This window comes from Agelaius phoeniceus, unplaced genomic scaffold (assembly GCF_051311805.1).
Source record: "Agelaius phoeniceus isolate bAgePho1 unplaced genomic scaffold, bAgePho1.hap1 Scaffold_103, whole genome shotgun sequence".
Taxonomy (NCBI): Eukaryota; Metazoa; Chordata; class Aves; order Passeriformes; family Icteridae; genus Agelaius; species Agelaius phoeniceus.
Genome location: NW_027509871.1, coordinates 173655 through 194564, shown reverse-complemented (window position 1 = coordinate 194564; position 20910 = coordinate 173655). Strand labels below are relative to the sequence as shown.

Below are 20910 nucleotides of genomic sequence, written 5' to 3'. Positions count from 1 at the left end.
GGGGCGCGCTGCCGCCCGCCGATGGCGGAGCGCCAGGCGGTGCTTTGCTGCCGCGGGCCGGGAGCTGCAGGAGCCGCCCCGGGCGAGCGGCGCCGGGCGCTGCCGCGGTCACTGTGCGGCGGCTGCCCTCGGGCTGGCGGAGGCGCGGGAGCCGCCGAGCTGCAGCCGTCTCCCTCGGGCCGCTGCCGCTGCTGCGGGCGGGGGCGGACGAGCGGCTGCGGAGGCGGCTCCGCGGCGTGCTCAGCCTTGCGAGCAGAGAGCGCTCGACATCGCTGGCATGACACGGCTGCTGAGTGCCTCAGTGCTCGTGGCTCTTCCTTCCACGCAAACAGATGGAGCGGCATCGCTGAGCAGTAAAACACAGCGATGGCCCGGAGAATGGCGAGCGCAAGGAGCGCCGGGCAGGATCCTTCTGATGGCACAGGTGCGATCGGCAAACTCAGCCCCTTGTGCCCCTGCCCTCCCGACCCCCAGGGGAAATGCTCTCCAGCCTCGAGCTGCTGAGAGACAAAACGTGTGATTTGACACTAGGGTCCGGAAAAGGTTTCCGTTTAGATTAGCAAATGCCTCCATTGTTCTCGGTTACGTCCTAGGATCGGTTTTAGGCAGTGACTTTCTACCGCTTGTCGGATTTTCTTGTGCAATGGTAAGAAAATAGGCAGGTCTGATACTGGTTTCGCTTTTTTTCTACTTCATGTTCCATGAGCTGCTTTTATCCAAGCAATTGTTTTAAAGTTCTACTGTAGGCGTTTCTGGTTCACTTTTTTTTTTTTTTTTCCCTCTAAATCGGCAGTAAATATAGCTGAGTAAAATTACCTTGGTTTTCTTCCTTCTTAAATGTTTTTATTGATAATCCTATTTGAATATGCAGAACACGTGGGTATGTCCTGTAATATATCCTAGCTTTTCTTGTTTACAGGGTACTCAGGAAATATTTTTCCCTTAGAGTCCCACTGAAACATTCTCCGTGCAATCTCCGTTAAGGTCTGTGTTTACAAATAAGCCACCATCAGCTGAGATATTTGCCTGTGTACCTTTTCCTGTCATTCAGAGCTTGCGTTCTGTGGTTTTTATGATAAACCTATCAAACTTGCGAAACCGTTTTGCAAGTCTTAACCGTTGAAGGCAGCAAGAAGTGGTTTTAAAGCCTGTTCTTGAGCAGACAAAGGGAAAAAGTGTGAATTTGCTGCTGAACTTGTCCTTTTTCATTTGACTTGCCTTGAATTATTTAGGAAGAGAGAGAACTAGAAAAAAGAGAGAAATAGAATTGGTTCTTGAGCCCTCCTAAAATGCTCCCTGTGATTCCGTGTGGAGCCAAAGTGAAGGGTGATGGAACAGAGCCCCTGTGCTTTAGAAGGAAATCAATTTCAACCTGATCTCCACCCTGAGTCTCCCTAATTTCTGTTTTTAAAATGCAAACTCAGTTTAGGAAGTGTTGGGAGTTAGTATTTTGGGGAAGAAATGGCAGTTGCACAAACCGTTCCATTTCCCAGAGGCTCTGGGAAGGATTCATTTTGTAAGCGCTGTAACTGCCATCGGTTGGGGGTTCGGGGTTGGAATGTGCACTTGCCCTCCTATAAAGCACTCGTTCATTTGCATTTCAGTGCCAGGAGTCTGGAGAAACTGGAGAAGAGCCCAAGAGACATTTTTCATCCTGAGATACAAAAGGTAGGAAGTGACTTTTTTTGGTTTGGTTCTTTTTCTTTATGATTTCCTGGAAATAGAAGTAATTAAGTATAGATCCTACTGGTTTGTTTCTTCCAGTAGCTAATAAGAATAATAATAATAATCTAATACTACTTAAACTGTCTCTTTATCCATTGAACTGGCCATTTCAAATCCAAACTTCTAAACACCAATAAAACCATCATCCTTGTAGAATCTTTAATAGGAGGGGGCTAAAGATGCTGTTTTTGTTGACAGGATTTATTGGTTCTTGAAGGGCAAGAGGTGAGTACAAGCCTAACTACTTCTTGCTCACAGACCCGTCCGGTGAATACGGCTTTGTATTTGGATGGGCTTTTGATGACTTCTAAATCAATTGCTCGTTACAGTAAAAAGAAGTCATGTTTTTTTGAACCTGACAGCAAAAATAACTTGAAGCACCAATTTAATAATAATTGATCACCCGTCTAAGTTAATGATTTTATGCTATACTATCAAAGTTTAAAGGTAAATTATTGTGTAGTAGGAGATGGTATAAAATGTATGTTCTAACGTGTAGGATGTATGCAAAGATTAGAGGAAACAAATTTTTATGTCTTCTGTTTGACTGTTTACCAAATAATATTTGGTTTTATTTTCCTGGGATCGGTGAATTTTAAATTTGGAGTCCTCTATGCTAAGGATGGTCAGCTTACAGGTGATGAAATGTTCAGTCATGGTGAGGTTTTCACCTTCTCCTTAATTGTTTTGCTCATCTGAAAAGAAAAAAAAAAAAAAAAAAAAAAAAGGTATGTTTATTATTTGTTACCCCGTTCTGTCCGTTTCCTCAGTATTTGCTGGAGCTCTGCTTACCCAAGCTTTGGGTAAAACAAGCTTTGGGTTCCTTCTGTCCCACTGGGTGTTGCCCAGTTTGGTTGCATCTGGTGAAATTCAGCCTGAGCCCTTACAGAACCAGCTCAAACCAGGTGAGAGCCATTCGCAGCTCTCTCAGGACACCCGGAGGAGGATGGGTGACGTTTCTGAGCATCTGGCAAGTGCACTTCTATCAAAACTCGGCCTGTGCAATTTCTGGGGAAAACCCTTCTGTATCCTGAAGGGTTCCTCAAAGTCTGTTGAGGATCCGGTTAGCAGTTGCTCACCTGGATGGTTCCAGCTCCTCAAGCTAACACTTGTACTCTTGCCCTGTAGTTTAGATCTATTGTAGTTTTGTTATTTTGCAAGATTTTACGTCTTTGGACAGTAACGTGCATTTCACTCTTTGGAACCTCTCGGATCATGCTTTGGTGCAGCACCACCTAATGGGACACTTGGCTGCTGTGCTGAAGGGCTTGGTTACTGGAATTGTAAATCCCGGAGAGTTTGTAAGTCTTCTGTCCCCAGGGAGGTGTCACGCTTTGTTCACCGTTGCTCTGTTTGTCGGGTGCTGCTTCTCGTCGGAGGTATTAACTTCAAACTGCCCTGTTCTTTTTTGAACTTTTTTTCCTGGTTCTCTCCGTAGGGCAGGGAAGGACTCTCGTATCCCGGTCGTCAGACTCAGCGCTGCCCGAGAAGATATAGAGACTGTAAAAATCATAAGAAGCAACTAGGACTGCAGAGGAAACAAACTGGAGAGAACAAAAGGTGATATTGTTCTCCTTAGCCTGGATTAGAAACATCCACTGCGCTTTGATGCCGGTGGCTGCCAGGGGCTCGTTAGGTCTCTTGAGGCAGGTGTAGGTGTTCACTTGTAGGTTCTATTTTTTGGCAAAGGACCACGAGAGAAGTTTATTTATAGATCCAAATAAACATTCATCTTATCTGAACATAACCTGTCATCCCCTTTCTGACATTAAGGACTCCTGTATAAATACTTGGGGGGGTTTTCTTTGTCGTTTCTGAATGGTTCCATTTTGCCGGCTACTTGAACGAGTCTGAGGGGGTTTAATTGCATACTGCTTCCTTGAAATTCTGTTGGTCTCTGCTTGGAACCCTTCTTGTACTGCTTAATGAAAGACTTCGGATGGTGTTTTCTTGCCTGTTTGTGTTTAAGGTCGTGCTCTGATGCATTTACAGAAGCCATGGCAGGAGAGAGTCAGCTGCTGGAGAAGAGGAGACAGTATTATCCCTGTGCAGCACGGAACTGTGCTACTGCTGTGTCATCAGCTGTGTCTGCACTGAAAGTAGCCACCTTCACTTGTAGGTAGCTCCTTGGTGCTTTAGGACACGCTGAGGGATTTATTCCTTTTGGGATCCACGATGAGAATTCCCAAGAGAGGTAGTAGTAATAAGGTCTGAGATTGGAAAAAAGCCTGTGTCCTTGGAATGTTGTTGTTGTCGTCAAAAGTTAATTTTTCCTTCTTTCTTAGCCAGTAGTCAGCTTTTTGCTTTATTTTTTGTGGTATCAGTATTTGATTGTTTAAAAAATTGCTTCAAAAGAACTGCAGTGGCTGGCCACCAGGACCTTGTTCCGATTTGCCTATTTGCTTGTAGCTAAAACGTTTCCATATTGTTTATCATTCTATTGAAGAAACTGCTGCCCAGTCAACTAAGAACTGAACATCTGTCTGTCTAGGACATGGGGAGAGGATTTAGGTCATGTCTTTGTTTCCAGAAAAAAGTTCCAGTGTAGTTTCTAACTAGAGGAAAAGGGGGGGGGGGGTGAAGACTCGGGGCTCTGATGCCGTTGGGGGCACCCCGAGGTGCCCAGGAGCGGGAGCCCCACTGCGGTGCAGGAGCAGGTATGTTATCACGTACTAGAGAGCAAATTATAAATAGAAATATGAAAATTATAAGTATAAAAATATTTTTTAGATCGTTAAAGAAAGCGGTTTTTTTAACTTGTCAATAGGCAGGGTTTTGATGATAAAAATGATAAATACAAAGAATATGAAGGTAGAAATCTAAGTCTAGAAAGATATCATAAATACATACAGATAAAGTTTAAAACTAGAAGAAAAAATCAGTTGCAGCAGTAGATACGATACATAATATAGATAATACTTTAAATACATGTCTAGAATTTTATAGATATTATAGATAATTATTAATAGATTGCATCAAAAGAAACGATAAATATAAATGTGAGTATAATTACACAAAGTATAAAAATATTTCGATACCGTTTAAAAGAAGGTGTTTTCGTGTATTTATTTGGTTAGAGATGGGGTTTTTGTTTGGATTAATAGACGTATTCTAGAAATATAAATCTAACTGTAGAGAGATCCAATCGATAGAGGAGGCTATTTCTAAAAACACAACCGAACGCCGCCGCCTTCGGGGGAATCGCACGAGCTCGGCCGAAGCAAGGCGAGAGCGGCCGACCCTGAGGGCCTCGAGCGAACCGAGGCGAGGCTTCCGAGGCTGCCTGAAGCGAAGCGAGCCGAGCTCAGGCGAAGCGAGCCTGCTGCTCTCGTGCGCGCTGCTTAGCGCCAGTGCGCTCCCAGCCTAATGAGCTCCTGCCCGAGCCCGCGCTCCCGGTCGTGTCCGCGCCGTGGCCGGGCCGCCCGCGGGACGCGGCAGCGGGAGAGCCCCGAGCCGGGCGAGCTGAACGGGAGGCGGCGGCGCTTGCCCGCCCGCCGTCGGGGAGCCGAGGCGAGGCGAGCGGAGCCGAAGAGGCGAATGCAGGCGCCAAGAGCCGAGTTGAGGCGCCAAGAGCCGACTGGAGCCGAGCGTCTCCGGAGCGAGCCGAGCTCCGCCGAGCGCCGCAGCATCCCGGGTAGGGCGAGGCGCCGGGCCGGGCTCGGGGTGCAGCCGGGGCTCTGGGAGGCTTCCCCGCCTGTCCCTCTCTCTAGCCCTCCTTCCTTCTCCCCGTCTTCGCCTTCTCTCGCTCCCTTTCCCCCATTCCCTCTCCCCCCGCAAAGCCGGCTCCTTCCTGTCCTGTCCCTAGCCCGCTACTCCCTTCTGTTCCCCCTGTCTCCTTCCTCTGCCCAGCCTCCGTGTACCCTCGTCCCGGGCTTTCCCTTCCCGTGCCGCTTTCCTGCACAGCCCGAGCTCCCTCGCCGCCCTTTGTCGTGCCCTGCTCTCGCTCCTCTCTTCCCGTGCCCCCTTTCCTTCTTTGCCCCGCAGCCGCGGGGCTCGGGCTGCCGGAGAATAAAGCCCCGAGGGCCGGAGCCCGGCGCCCCTGGGCCCTTGCGGGAGTCCCCGCGCGGGGCCGGAGGCTCTCGGCGGATCCCCCCGTGCCGCTCAAGCAGCGCGGCCGACAGCGCCGGAGCTGCGGCTTTGCCGGCATCGCGCTGAGAGCGGCCCCCGCTCCGTGCCGGGCCGTCCCCGCCGTCTGTGCCGCTCCCTCTCTCGCTGCCCCTGGCCCGTGACAGCGAGGCTGGGCAGGAACCTCAAGCCTTCTGGGGGCTGCCCCCCCTTTCTTGTTGCAGCAGAATCCCTTGCTGGGGCCATGCACGTGTGGGAAGGGCTTGGGGGAAGCGCTTCGCTGCTGTCCGGGGCAGTCGGATTCGTTCGGAGCCTTCTTTGGGGGTCAGGGAAAGGCGGGGTGAAGACTCGGGGCTCTGATGCCGTTGGGGGCACCCCAAGGTGCCCGGGAGAGGGAGCCCCACGGCGGTGCAGGAGCAGGTGGGGGGCGGGCGAGGGGCGGGGGTCACGCTGGGTGCCGTCCCCCGGAGGGACCCAAAGCTGCCACCAAATGCACAGGGAGGGGTGAGTGGGTGTAGGATGCTAAAACCTGGCAAGGCATTCGGTTTTCTAGGTATTGCTAAAGAATAGGAATTGGTCTCTAAACTCAGCTGGGGAGAAACCCTCTCTATGCACTCATTTGTTTACAGGAATGTAGAAGGTTCCGACTGGAGATGGGTAGTAGTTCTGAAGATATTGCCGTGAGGTTTTGATCTAGGAACGGACCGAGCTGTGCCCTGGAACCCTCAGAACAGCTGCAGGGGCTGAAGGCGATAGAAAGGGCTCTCTGGCACCTTTTGCCTCCGTTCTCTGCCAGCGCCCAAAGCGTGTCGCAGTCCCGGAAGAGGCGCTTGTCATCCCGAGAGCCAAAAGGAAGACGTGTAAAATCCCAGCTCTGCCTTGTGTTTCGTGTGGGTTTTTTATTTCGTATTGATGTCATTCCAGAGAGCAAGGAAAGAAGAAACGTGACCGGCTCCCACTATTACTGTGTGAAGGCTTTCTTGAAAGGCTGCTGTATTTCTATTGTCTTTTTCCACTCCAAGCTTGACTTTTGCCCTCGTTTTTCGAGCTCTGCTGCATTGGGTGTCCCAAGGAGGGCGGGGTTCCTCAGCAGGGCTCTTAGGAGGCGGCGCTGATTCTGCTTTTTCTGAAGGCGTCTCAAAGCGCGCTACCAGAATGACAGTTTTGTGCACTGGAAAGCTTTCCCTCAGTGCCATCAGCGCACGTCCGTGTCTGAATTGTGGAAGCAGACGGACTCAGAAAAGCCAGCACCCGGAGCAGATTTCTGTTGGCTCTGTGTCTGTGAGAAGCGGGCTGTGTGCTGGACGGGGAGAGGCGCTGTTGGAGAGCGGCATCAGCGCCAGGTGTGAGCTGTGAGGATGATGGGGGGCTCGGAGCAGCCCCAGGTGTGAGCTGTGAGGATGATGAGGGGCCGGCTCCTGCCGGGGGGGGGGGGGTGCGAGGCTGTTTTAGGGGGAGGCTTCGCCTCAGCTGCCTTTTGCATGGAGCTGCTGAGTAGAGGGGTTCACGGGGGGGCTCCCGGGGCTGTCTCATGGAAGGACTGCGAGAGCTTCTCGCAGCGTCTGGGCGAACACCTGGATACGCGCTTGGATCCGCGGAGCATCGCTTCAAGGAGGTGCCGAGGGACGAATCTTTGCGCCGGGAAGCAGCAGCCGAACGGCTGAGGGCGTGTGGATTTGGAGCGGGGACTTTGGTCCTTTCCCTTTTCAATTGGATCTTGGCAGTCCCCCCTCCCCGCTTCCCCAGGAACAAAAAGGGAGCTTGTGAAGACAAAAGAAATGAAGGAGAGGCAAGCAGCTACTCTCCTAATATTGTCTGTGTTTGAACTAGGGGGGATCCGCTTTCGCTTGCGGTTCCAAGGATGTCGATTGAAGGAAAAGCTGCCTTTTCCCGGCTGTTAGGGGTATCCCAGGGGTGACAGGGAATCCCTGCGTTCCATTTGAACGGGAATGGGCAAAGTATTGTTGTCATCGGATGGCTTTGATTTGAAGGTAGCCAGCCCATTTTCATCATCCTAAGGTTTAAATGGAGGGGACAGCGCTGGTGTCCCTCCTTAGCAAGGGTTTGAATGGAGGTCAAAATCCCCCCTTGCACATGGCTTGAAGGATTTCATTGGAGGAAAGCCCCTTCTTTTCTGCTCTCCTAGGGGATGAACTTGAAGGGGAGAAGCCATTTCTTTGCCCTTGTTGAAGCGAGGTGAGCGCCGCCCGCGGCGTCAGTTTCGGGGTTGAGTTGCGGGAAGCCGCAGCTCTGGCGGCGTTTGCAGGGCTGCAGTCGGGCTGTGCCGCTGCATTTGAGGGCGCTTCTTGTGGCCGCGGCCCGGGCCGGAGCGTTGCCGCTCGGGAGCGCTGCCGGCCCGGGCCGGGCGGGTGCCGAGGCGCACGGGGAATTTGGCGCGGCAGCGGCGGAGCCGCTTTGCCGGTGCGAGCCGCCGTGCGGAGCCGAGGGCAGCTGGCGCCGGGCCGGCCAAGGGCGGCAGAGGCGGCGCGGGCGCTGCTGCGCCGGCCCGGCCGGTGCCGGCCGCTCTGTCCGCTCCGGGCGCGGGGCTCGGGCGCCGCCGGGGCCCCCCGGGCAGGGGGAGCGGGTGGGGGCGGGGGGGTCTCCGGGGCGGCGCCGCCCCTGCGCGCCGGAGCAGCCGCCGGAGGAGCCGCTTTGCCGCCGGGAGCCGCGCTCCGTCCGGGGCCGGCAGCGCGCGGTTGGGCTGCCGCAAGTTCTTGGGTGTCGTGGTTCGGAGGTGCTTTGTAGGGATCGATCGCACGGGTTTGTTCTGGTCGCAGTGGGTGTGCGCTAAGGGCTATGGCGTTCTTCCTGACCGGTACGGTTCTCGGTTCTTCGGGTGGTGACGATAAAGGTTTGGTTTGAATCGAGTTCCGTAGTCGGATATTTTTTTTGCCGGGCTATTCTGTTTTTAAAGGCGTGCAATGGTTTCTACGGGTCGTTGCGTGAAGCAGCGGCTCGGATTTTAATTCTGTCGCCGTGGCTTTTATTAGCGTGGGCGTGTAGCGTTTGTTTCGGTGGGTTCGAGGTGGCGTCGTGTCGTTAATAGCGGCGGGGTTTTTAAAATCTCTCTAATTGCGTTTGTGTTTCTCGTCTTCCAGGGCTTTTATTTCTTTGGTTTGTTTGATTGTAGTGTACGTTTTATTGTGACGGATCATTTGGGAGATCTTGTCAATGGTTACGTTTCTCTTTCGGCTTTGTGTTTATTTCTGGGTGGTATTTTTATTTTGATCGAATGAGGCTCTATGCGTTTATTCTTCAGTTGGGAATAATTTTTTTGAGGTAAATTAAAGTTGCTTTGGTTTGGGGGACTTTTGTTTTACAAATGTATTTTCTTTTGGTTTTTTTTGTTTTTTTGTTTTTTTTTTTTCTTTTGGTTTCTTGTTGTCCTTTGACGTATTTGGTGGTTATTGATCAGTTTTATTTTTGGGAACGTGGGTATTTATATGGTGGGTCTTTTTAAGTTGGGTTTTTTTTTTTTTTTTGGGTAGTTATTTTCTTATTTTTTAGTGGTTGAGATTTTTTGTTTTTTTTCTATTTCGTTCATTAGTTCGCTTTCTAAAGTTCTTTTGACAGAGTATTGCTTATTCTTTGAGTTAGTGTAGATGTAGAATTTTGGTTAGTTTTTAAAATAACGTTCAGGGTCAGTGGCACTGATTGGAGTTGAGCGAGTTGGTTTGGGTTTTTTTAGAGGTTTTTGTGATTTGCTGCGTGTGTTTCTCCAGGGTTTTCTTTTCGTTTGGTTCCATTTTTCTGATGTGATGAGAACTGTTAGTGAAAAGAGTGTTGTGTGTTTTTTTCGCTGGCAGTCGTTTGGCTGGTGGAGGTATCTTGATGGTTTTGGAAGACATTGGTGGGAATTCGATGCTGTTTGTTTTGTCATTGCATTTAGGAATTGGATTTTAAATGTAAAATTCTAAGGATAGCTATCTTTAAACAAAACGAGTAGATGTGTAGAAATGGGAATAAACTTTCATTTTGATCTATTCGATCTCTATTTAAAATTTAACAGGTAACTTAAGTCATGATATATTCCAATAAGATATTGTATTTTTCAAAGAGCATTGTGTATGTTGATAGATATATCAATAGAGATGCTAAATATAAACACAGCTCAAAGGAAATTTTAAATCTAGAAATGTGTTGCGAATCTATGCAGATATATAGATCAAATTATTAAAGGATTGTAAATGTAAAGTTACATAAATCCATACAACACGTAATACAAGTGATACCGTATAGATCTTATGATGGTATATTATAGGAAACGGCTATAAATCTAGTACATCACTATGATATAATATCTAAAACATTATAGATATGGTAACTGTAAATACAACAACATTATTAAAAGTAGTTTAAAAGAAAGGATGGTTTTGTTTTTTACTTGGCAAAAGCAGGGGTTTTATTATAAAAACTACAAATACAAATGATAGAAAGGTAGAAATCTACTTGTAAAAAGATCTCATGAATACATCAAGATGGATATAAAAATTGAAAATATTAGAAAAAAGAAGTTGTAGCAGTAGATTTGGTACATGATAAAAATAATGATTTATCTCTATGATGTGAATAATAGATATGTGATATGTAATGATGAATGGAATGCATCAGTATAAACGGTGACTATAAAAGTGAATCTAATTATGCAAGCTCTAAATATAAAACTATTTCAATAGAGTTGAAAAGAAGGGTTTTTTGGTATTTGTTTGGTTAGAGATGGGATTTTTTTTGGAAGAATAAAAGTATGATAGAAATCTAAATGGAAGTCGAGAAATATACAGTCAATATATAATGATATTGCTAAAACCACAAAGTATGAATAAATACAGATAATAGGAATAGGCATAATAGATGGTATAAAGGACGTAACACATCACTGTCCGGTCTAAATATGCGTGTGAATAGAACTAGGAAAACTAGAACTATCAAATTTATTTCAAGAAGGCATGAAAGAAAGGGGGCTTATTTGGTTCTTGTTTGGTAAGAGGCAGGTTTCTGGCATTTATTTTTAGAGGAGTTTTTGGGGGGGATGGCCCCTGTTCTTTTTTGCCGCCTTGGCCGCCCGCAGGCCCAAGGCGCGCGGCGCCCCCGGCTGGGGTGGGCGGCAGTGCTGCCGCCTTGTGGGCAGAGCGCGGTACTGCAGCCCGCCGCCGCCGCCAGGCAGCCCTCTTGGGCGTGGCGCGTGGCGGAGTTTGTTTGACCTTCTGAAAATGGCGGCCAAAAGGGCGGGAAAGCGGAGGACCCCGGTGTGTCTATGCGGACTGCCTGCACGGAACACGGACGCCGGCGCAGCCCCGGCGGGATTTTCTCTTGCGTTTTAGGTGTACCCGACACGGGCTGTGTGGTCAGTGGCGCCGCGGGCGGGCGTATTTTGGCGTGTTTCTGACCGGCATGTGAGTAACCGCCTCTCTCGCCCGAGGGGGGTCCTCTCTGCGCCGCCATGTTGGGAGTGGCGCGTCGCCAATGTCGCGGGATTTTTTTTTTTTTGACCTTCTCAAAATGGCGGCCAAAAGGGCGGGGATATCGCGGACCCGAGGGTCTGCCGCCCTGTGGCCAGAGCCCGGTACTGCAGCCCCCCGAGCCAGCGCCCTGCCCCTCGCCGCTGGCTGCCGGGGGCGGGGCAAGGGCGCGGCTGCCGAGCGAGGCAAGGGCGAGGGGCGGGAGCGAGGGGCGGGCGGGAGCGAGGGGCGGGCGGGGCGGGCTCGGTAAATGGCCGGGAGGGGTGAAAGACGTTCAGGAGTGCAAAAGGGACACGATGGCTGAGAAGAATGGCCGGGGGGGGGGGCGGCCCGGCGGGGCCGCTTTCGGCGGGCGGCGGAGGCGCGGTCGTAGCGCTCCGCGGGCCGGGGGCAGCGAGCGGGGGCGGGCGAACGCCGTCGGAACGGAGCTGCACCCCCCCCCGAGCCCGCACACGCGCCTCTCCAGGAAGCGACGGCGGGCCGGAAAATCCCGGCGGGGCGGCGGCGCTGCCCGCCCTTTCTGCCGCCAGCTTTGCAAGGTAAGACCGTCCGCCCCGCCCCGCCCCGTCCCGCCGCCCTCCGGTGTCTGTAAACAGACGGACTCCCTCTGGCTTCCCACTTCTCCGTGCTGGAGAGTGGGAGAAAGGTCCGTGCTGCTTGCCGTGTCCTCGGTGGGCAGAGAGCTCTGACCTTGCCTTGCATGGGCTGCTGAGGATTGGATCCATGGGGATGTGCTTTGATGCATTTAGTGACCTTTACAGATTTCTTTCCCCGCTTTTTTCAGTTCCCAGAATCATGGAAGAATTCAGGTTGCAAGGGGCTCTAAAGATCACCTCATTCCAAGGCTGCTGCTGCCGTGGGCAGGGACGTGCTTCCATCGAGCAGCTTGCTCAGAGCCTCATCGCAGAGCACCGACGGGCCTTGAGCACTTGCAGCGGTGGGGCAGCCCCGGGACCTCTGAGCAACCTGTGCCCTGTGCCAGCCAGGTGCCAGAGGAGGAAGGAAGCCCTTCCCACCTGGAGCAGAGGCTGCGTAGCCTTGTGTCACCGAGCGTGTGAGACAGAAAGGCCCTTCCTTTCTGGAGGGGTAACAACACTCAAAGCTCTTTCTCGGGACAAGCAGAGCAATGGAAGGCCAAAGTAGCCTTCAGTTCTTCCAGCAGCTTTGGGAACAACTTGAAGGAGGAGCAGAGCTGGCCTGGTGCCTGCCATGGCTGTCTGTCTTCTTGGCTGAGGCTTTATAAATGAGGCGCTTTTCTGTAGTTCCTTTTCAGGCATGACGTGCAAGTTGCCCCTAGAAGTCCAAAGGCAGCTGTTTTCTTAGCAGAAGGAAGTCAGGAGGAGGCAAAGCCAGCAGCTAAGTCTGGATAAAAAACTTGGCTAACCTCTTTTCCCCCCCTCCTCCAAACAGGCAAGTGTGAAGCACTCAGCAGAGATCTGCCCAGGAAGAAAAGCAGAGCCAATCTCTGAGAAGAAGGGACGTGCGAGCTCTGGCGAGGACGGCTGCTCCCCCTGGCCTTGGTGTGGGACCTCCTGAGCTGCCATTCCTGTGGTGGGAGTGTTTCTCCTCTCCTCCAGCCAAGCCAGAGACCGCCTAGGGAGGAAGCAGGTAAGGTTGAAGTACCGAGGTCTCCCAGGTAAGAAGTGACACGGCAAAAGGAAATGGCCTCAACTTGCAGCAGGGAAGGCTTAGATTGGATTGGAGGGAAAATTTCTTCCCTGAAAGGGTGCTGAGGCGTAGGAGCAGGCTGCCCAGGAAAGTCCCCATGCCTGGAGACATGTCAAGGATGTCAAGATGTGGTGTTTAGGGACCTGACTTGGGGGGGCAGCAGCTGGGCTCGATGTCCTTAGAAGGCTTTTCCAACCGCAAGGATCCTACGGATCCTATGGTTCTGGAAAGCCTTGACCCCTCTGGCTCTAGCACAGCACCTGGATGCTGACAAAATGAGGCTGGTCCTAGAGCCTGGAGGTCCCTGTGCCACAGGGAGAGGACAAGCCGGTGTCACCTGCAGGGAGGGTCTCGTCCCCAGAGAGCCGTCAGTGACTCCGTCCCTGCCCGGGGCTCTGGGTGCGCCCTCGGGGGGCGGGGGACGACACCTGCCCTCGGGTGTCCCTCTGGGCACCTGGGAAGGGAACCAGGTCCATCCGTGCGGCAGCTGCAGGGCTTGCAGGCTTTGGGGCTTTGCAGCTGTGTGCCTTGTCACAAGGTGGCAGGGACGTGACACTGCCTGGCAACGCTGCTGGCCTCGGATCCTTGCTGCTCTCATCCTTATCCCATATGGATTTAGCAGCAATCTTCTGTCTTTGCTTTCAAACTGTCCTTGGGAGAGTTCCAAGAGAGGGTCATTAGTTATTTCAAAGCCTACATCTTTTACCTCTTGGCACTGAAGAGAAAAGACACAAACCTGCTTTGCATCCTTCTGCCTGGAAGTCATTGTGACACGGGGAAGGGAGGAAGGGGCTGGCCGGGGTCAGCCTCTGCTGAGCCTCAGCTCTGGCTGCTCCTGCTCACAGGGTAAAGCCAAAAGCTGTCGTGATCAAAAACGCAGGCCGCCCTTCTGACCTGAGTCACAGGGGCCGTTTCTTCTGAATGAATCAAGGTGGGAAATCATTCTTGGAGCTTCAGAAGAAAAAAAACCCCAGAACCGTAGGTACGTTTGTAAGAGTGGGTATGTACGTACATTTCCTTCGATGAAGAAGAAAATCTTAGAAATATCATGTCACGTCTGGCTTCCTAGAGAAGATCCTGACCTCTGGGCTTCTGAAAGCAAATGGCTGTGCATTTATAGGAGCGTTTCCCTTCTTTTTATGTGCCTCCCCCAGTCATCTTCTACCCTTGCCCACGGCAAGGAGAGCGCGGTGATTTGGCTGCTCCGCTCTGCCGAGGTTGTTGCAGGCTGTGTAGCAGGGAGCGAGGCCTTTTGTGGCTGCTCATCAGACATTTTCCTACAGCCTTCTCCCTGCAATGGTAAAATGAGACTTGTGTTAGCGAGCAGTCAAGTAGAGCAGGTAACATTAGAAAAGAATTGTTTCTGAGCTGCTGTTCACTAGCACGTGTTTCCCCTTTCCGGCAGAGCGCGCATCATTGCGGGCTTGGGATCGATTGAAATGCGCTAAGGAAACCAGCTCTGGGGAGGGAGGGAGGGAGGGAGGGAGGGAAATGCTCTCTTAACATGTGCCAATTCTTCTGTCAAACTCATCAGGGCAGGACAGCGTTCAGACTGAAAGTGTAAGAAGATGTGGAGGGAGACAGAGAATCTGACAGGAGCACCGGACTCACAAGTGCACGAATTTTGCTTTTGGCTTGGATTCAAACGCAGAAGTTGTAAGGAATTTGGGAAGGAGAAGGGACATTTCAGAAGGAGAAGAAGAAAAAGAAGTTGTTGTTGTTGTTACAGCCCTGGCAAAATCTTTGGTTCTAGCTAATAAAGGAAGCTAGTTGAAATAAAAAAAAAAAGAAAAAAAAGTGGTTTTTTTTTTTCCTTCGCTGTTGTATTCGTTGGTGGTTCGTTATATGGTGTGTTGTTTTATTTCTTGGTCTTATTACCTCTGTGTAAATAGTTTTTTTGAGTGAAGCTAACTTTCTGGACGGGTTGGTTTGTATTTGAGGTAGGATAAATTTCAAGAGGTTTCTTTCCTAGACTTCTGACAGGTATTCCTGGGATTTTGGTTTTGTTTACTGTGTGTATCAACAGAGAGATTTGGTAGGGCCAGCTGGGCTGCTGGAGTTTTGGGTGTTAATTTATGAGATGGCTTTTGTTCAATGCAGTTTTGAATTGTTGAAAGGGTTTTTAATGTAGTGGTTTTAAGGCGGTCTTTAAGAATTGTTTGTATCGTTTCACGTTGTTTGTAGTCGGTGTACGATCAGGGATATGGTGGAACTTCTTGAACGTTCTGGTTTTAGCGTTCCTAAGTTCCGATTTCTTTCTGCTTTGCTGTTTTGTTTCTGGTTTTCTTTTGGGGGACAGGGGCGTTTGTAGACGGTGGGTTTCTAGAGGCAATGTGTCTTTCAATTTGGGTAGTGATATTTCTTAGTATTTTAATAGTTTCGATTTTTTTTATTTTCATGCTTTTAATGAGTTGTTTTAAAATTTGGAAGATAACCTTTCTAGATGATTGGTTATTATTTGTGAGTTAGCCTCAAGGTAGAGCTTTGGGGGCTTTTTTTAGTAATGTTTAGGGTCAGTTGTAGGGTTTTGAGTTTAGTGAGTTGGTTGGATTTAATTTTTCACGGGTGTTTGTTTTGACTAGCAGTTCTGTCATTTTCCATGTGTATCTGAGTTTTTTGGGGTTTTGAGCCATTGGTTGAGGAGGAAGTTTATGATGAGAATGTACGGAGCTTTTGGGCTAGTTATAGTGGGATTTCAAATGTCTTGACAGTTCGGTTGATTTGAGTTTTTCTTAGGGTTAAATGTTGTGGGGTCTTTGTTCTGTTAGTCCTAGAAATAGGTTTGGTTTGGATACGCTGCGATGGGATGAGCGTGGGCTGCGTACCGGTGCTGCCGAAGGCGCGGTATTTGTGTGGTTCTGATGCGTTGGGTTAATGAATTGATACGGTCTAATATATAGATTAATTAAAGTAGAAATAAATATCAATATAAAAACAAATATAAAATGATAGTGGTAAACATAAATATAGAAAACAAATAGATAAACACATAAAACTATACTATATAGTATATTATTGTAACAGATGCTAATCTATAGAAACGATAGTCTATTATATATGTATACAAAGATATATAAAGATCGGTTGTAAATATAAAAATATTTAGATAGAGTTAAAAGGAATTGGGGATTTTCTGGGATTTTTTTTATTAGGTTATAGGCTGGGGTTTTTTTTCTAGATAGAAATAATATAAAAATAAAAATCCAGATCTCCAAATATATAACGCGTATACCGATCTCTCTAAATATTGAATATAAAGAAATAGAAGTAAAAGAATATCTAGGATATAAAAATACTATATATCTATTATTCTATTAAAAGGTATTCTCTCTAGTATGTATAATACCTACAAATGTAATAAATAAAAATTATAAAAGTAAATGTGAAGAGAATGATGAAAAATGAGATGATTTTTAGAGTTTTAAATATGGTTTAGATAAAGGGGTGTCTTTGGTTTTTGTTTGGTTAGAGGCAGGGGTTTTATTTGAAAGAATAGAAGTATTATAGAAATGTGAATCTTAAGATAGAAATCTATCATAAGTCTAGAAAGAGAAATGACGAAACTATGGATAGAAATTGAAATCTAAATCTATGTCAGTAATATGAAGAGTTGTAGTATAGAATAGAAATGACCTTATGTGGCAATATAAATGAGAAATGGGAATAGAAATAGAAGAAGATGTAAATATAGTTGGAAAGAAAGGGATTTTTTTGGCTTTTGTTTGAGTAGAGGCAGGGGTTTTATTTGAAATAACACAAGTGTTCCAGAAGTGAAAATCTGAAGGCAGAAATAGATAATCAATGAATCAAAATACGTATAAAAATATAGAAATAAGTCCTCGGAATAGATGGAATATAGAATATCAATTGATTTATAAATTGACATTGATAAAGAGAAATGGATCAGTAAGCAATACACATTATAAATAGAAATGTGACTATCAATAGGAAAACCTAGGGGTAAAATCTATTCAAATATTGTCTAAAAGAAAGGGTTGGGGTTTTTTGGGCTCTTCTTGGGTTAGAAGCAGGGTTTTTATTTGAAATAATATGAACATAGATATTACTCTTACCTGTTTCTAAATATTGAGATAGATAATCAAGATATAAATATAAAACCTAAGGAAATAGAAATAATAGGAAGGGATGTAATATAGAATACAAATAAGAGTATACATTGATATACAGTTTAAATGTCAATGTGAACATGAACCTGAAAGATACAATTTTAAAAAAGATTGAAATAGAGTTGAAAAGAAAGGGGTTCTTTTTGGCTTGAATTTGGGTAGAGGCAGGGGTTTTATTTTAAATAATGGAAGAGTTACAGAAGTAAAAATCCTAACACAGAAATATAGATGAAATATAGAAAGATAGGAATAAAAAGATGTCAATAAATAGAAGAAATAGGAACAGATGTAAAATAGAATATAAACTTATAAAAAATCGGAAATTATAAATGTAAAAATCAACATTACACATCAATATACATTTGAAATATAAATGTGGATATAAAGATGAAAAAAAAATAATTTTTTTACAAATTTAAATGCAGTCGAAATTAAAGGGGGTTCTTTTTGGCTTTTATCCGGGTAGGGGCAGGGGAATTATTTTAAATAATGTAAACGTTACAGAAGCAAAAATCCTAACAAATATATACTTACTATGTAAAAATATGTATAAAAATAGAGAAATAAATTTAAGTACTAGGGAGAGATGTAATATAGAATAGAAATTTATTTATAAATAGAAATGTATAAATATACATCAATACGCATTATAAATAGAAAGGTGAATATTAATATGAAAAACTATTTTAAAAAATATTTACGTATTTTTTAAAAGAAATTGTTGGGTTTGGGTTTGGTTTGGTGTTTTTGGTTTTTTTTTTTTTTTTATCCTATTAGGTTAGAGGCAGGAGGATTTTTTTCTTCTTCCTGGTTGTTTTGGGGCATTTATTTCAGAGCAGCTTCTGGGGGGGATCGCCCCTGTTCCTTTTTGCCGCCTTGGCCGCCCGCAGGCCCAAGGCGCGCGGCGCCCCCGGCTGGGGTGGGCGGCAGTGCTGCCGCCTTGTGGGCAGAGCGCGGTACTGCAGCCCGGCGCCGCCGCCAGGCAGCCCTCTTGGGCGTGGCGCGTGGCGGAGTTTGTTTGACCTTCTCAAAAGGGCGGAAGAACGGAGGGCCCCCGGCGGTGTGTCTATCCGGAATGCCTGCACGGAACACCGATGCCGGCGCGGCCCCGACGAGCTTTTCTGCGGCGTTTCAATTGCGATGATGGCATTCCGATTCGCCTGCAGGGTTCGGCGTCGCGGGAAATCGTTTCTAGGGCTCGAGGTGGGTGTCGGCATTTTGATCAGGCAGCTGGCAAAACGGCTACGCCTTGGGGTCTTTCCAAGGGGCGCTGGGGGCGGGGCCGGGGCGGGGCGCCGTGTCGACGAGGTGACGTCATTCGGCGGCACTCTGCCTGCAGTTCGCCCATGCAGACGGCAGGGGGCGCTGTGCCGGCAGTGCGCCCATGCAGGCGGCAAAGGGCGCTGTGCCTGCAGTGCGCCCATGAAGACGGCAGGGGGCGCTGTATAAATAGAGTATTAAGTATAAACTATCTAGAAGAAGAAATAAAAGCTCGATGTCACCTGCAGCTGTAGAAAATTTCAGGCTCCCATGGAGGAAATAGTTTTCCTAAAATCATTACCGTTTTGGGGTTTTTTGCACTCCCCGGTAGCCTGAACGTTTCTACTGCTGCTTTTTTATCCTAAAGCCAGAATGGAAATCCCAGATTAGAAATACAGGGAAAGAAAGAGAGAAAGAAAGAAAGAGAGAGAGAGAAAGAGAGAAAGAGAGAAAGAAAGAAGGAAAGAAAGAAGGAAAGAAAGAGACAGAGAGAAAGAAAGAAAGAGAGAGAGAGAAAGAAAGAGAGAGAGAGAGACAGAAAGCGAGACAGAGAGAAAGAAAGAAAGAGAGAGAGAAAGAAAGAAAGAGAGACAGAGAGAGACAGAGAGAAAGAAAGAGAGAGACAGAGAGAAAGAAAGAAAGAAAGAGAGACAGAGAGAGAGAGAGACAGAAAGAGAGAGAGAAAGAGAGAAAGAAAGAAAGAGAGACAGAGAGAGACAGAGAGACAGTGAGAACGAAAGAAAGAGAAAGAGAGAAAGAAAGAGAGACAGAGAGAGAGAGACAGAAAGAGAGACAGTGAGAACGAAAGAGAGAGAGAGAAAGAGAGAAAGAAAGAGAGACAGAGAGAGAGAGACAGAAAGAGAGACAGTGAGAACGAAAGAGAGAGAGAGAAAGAGAGAAAGAAAGAAAGAGAGACAGAGAGAGAGAGACAGAAAGAGAGACAGTGAGAACGAAAGAGAGAGAGAGAAAGAGAGAAAGAAAGAGAGACAGAGAGAGAGAGACAGAAAGAGAGACAGTGAGAACGAAAGAGAGAGAGAGAAAGAGAGAAGGAAAGAAAGAGAGACAGAGAGAGAGAGACAGAAAGAGAGACAGTGAGAACGAAAGAGAGAGAGAGAAAGAGAGAAGGAAAGAAAGAGACACAGAGAGAGAGAGACAGAAAGAGAGACAGTGAGAACGAAAGAGAGAGAGAGAAAGAGAGAAGGAAAGAAAGAGAGACAGAGAGAGAGAGACAGAAAGAGAGACAGTGAGAACGAAAGAGAGAGAGAGAAAGAGAGAAGGAAAGAAAGAGACACAGAGAGAGAGAGACAGAAAGAGAGACAGTGAGAACGAAAGAGAGAGAGAGAAAGAGAGAAGGAAAGAAAGAGAGACAGAGAGAGAGAGACAGAAAGAGAGACAGTGAGAACGAAAGAGAGAGAGAGAAAGAGAGAAGGAAAGAAAGAGACACAGAGAGAGAGAGACAGAAAGAGAGACAGTGAGAACGAAAGAGAGAGAGAGAAAGAGAGAAGGAAAGAAAGAGAGACAGAGAGAGAGAGACAGAAAGAGAGACAGTGAGAACGAAAGAGAGAGAGAGAAAGAGAGAAGGAAAGAAAGAGAGACAGAGAGAGAGAGACAGAAAGAGAGACAGTGAGAACGAAAGAGAGAGAGAGAAAGAGAGAAGGAAAGAAAGAGACACAGAGAGAGAGAGACAGAAAGAGAGACAGTGAGAACGAAAGAGAGAGAGAGAAAGAGAGAAGGAAAGAAAGAGACACAGAGAGAGAGAGACAGAAAGAGAGACAGTGAGAACGAAAGAGAGAGAGAGAAAGAGAGAAGGAAAGAAAGAGACACAGAGAGAGAGAGACAGAAAGAGAGACAGTGAGAACGAAAGAGAGAGAGAGAAAGAGAGAAGGAAAGAAAGAGAGACAGAGAGAGAGAGACAGAAAGAGAGACAGTGAGAACGAAAGAGAGAGAGAGAAAGAGAGAAGGAAAGAAAGAGACACAGAGAGAGAGAGACAGAAAGAGAGACAGTGAGAACGAAAGAGAGAGAGAGAAAGAGAGAAGGAAAGAAAGAGAGACAGAGAGAGAGAGACAGAAAGAGAGACAGTGAGAACGAAAGAGAGAGAGAGAAAGAGAGAAGGAAAGAAAGAGACACAGAGAGAGAGAGACAGAAAGAGAGACAGTGAGAACGAAAGAGAGAGAGAGAAAGAGAGAAGGAAAGAAAGAGAGACAGAGAGAGAGAGACAGAAAGAGAGACAGTGAGAACGAAAGAGAGAGAGAGAAAGAGAGAAGGAAAGAAAGAGAGACAGAGAGAGAGAGACAGAAAGAGAGACAGTGAGAACGAAAGAGAGAGAGAGAAAGAGAGAAGGAAAGAAAGAGACACAGAGAGAGAGAGACAGAAAGAGAGACAGTGAGAACGAAAGAGAGAGAGAGAAAGAGAGAAGGAAAGAAAGAGACACAGAGAGAGAGAGACAGAAAGAGAGACAGTGAGAACGAAAGAGAGAGAGAGAAAGAGAGGAAGAAAGAGAGACAGAGAGAGAGACAGAAAGAGAGACAGTGAGAACGAAAGAGAGAGAGAGAAAGAGAGAAAGAAAGAAAGAGAGACAGAGAGAGAGAGAGACAGAAAGAGAGAC

At 47.4% G+C, this 20910-nt stretch overlaps 1 long non-coding RNA gene across 1 annotated transcript in view; it reads left to right on the top strand.

Moving 5' to 3' along the window:
* LOC143692778 (uncharacterized) overlaps positions 1-4775 on the top strand; it is a 5493-nt gene extending 718 nt beyond the window's left edge. Inside the window, exons 1-4 of the long non-coding RNA XR_013180339.1 lie at positions 1-424; positions 1605-1668; positions 3164-3285; positions 3695-4775. The exon at positions 1-424 is cut by the window's left edge and continues 718 nt beyond it. This is a non-coding gene — a long non-coding RNA (uncharacterized LOC143692778). The remainder of the gene's footprint in view (positions 425-1604; positions 1669-3163; positions 3286-3694) is intronic.
* Positions 4776-20910: the final 16135 nt, after the last annotated feature.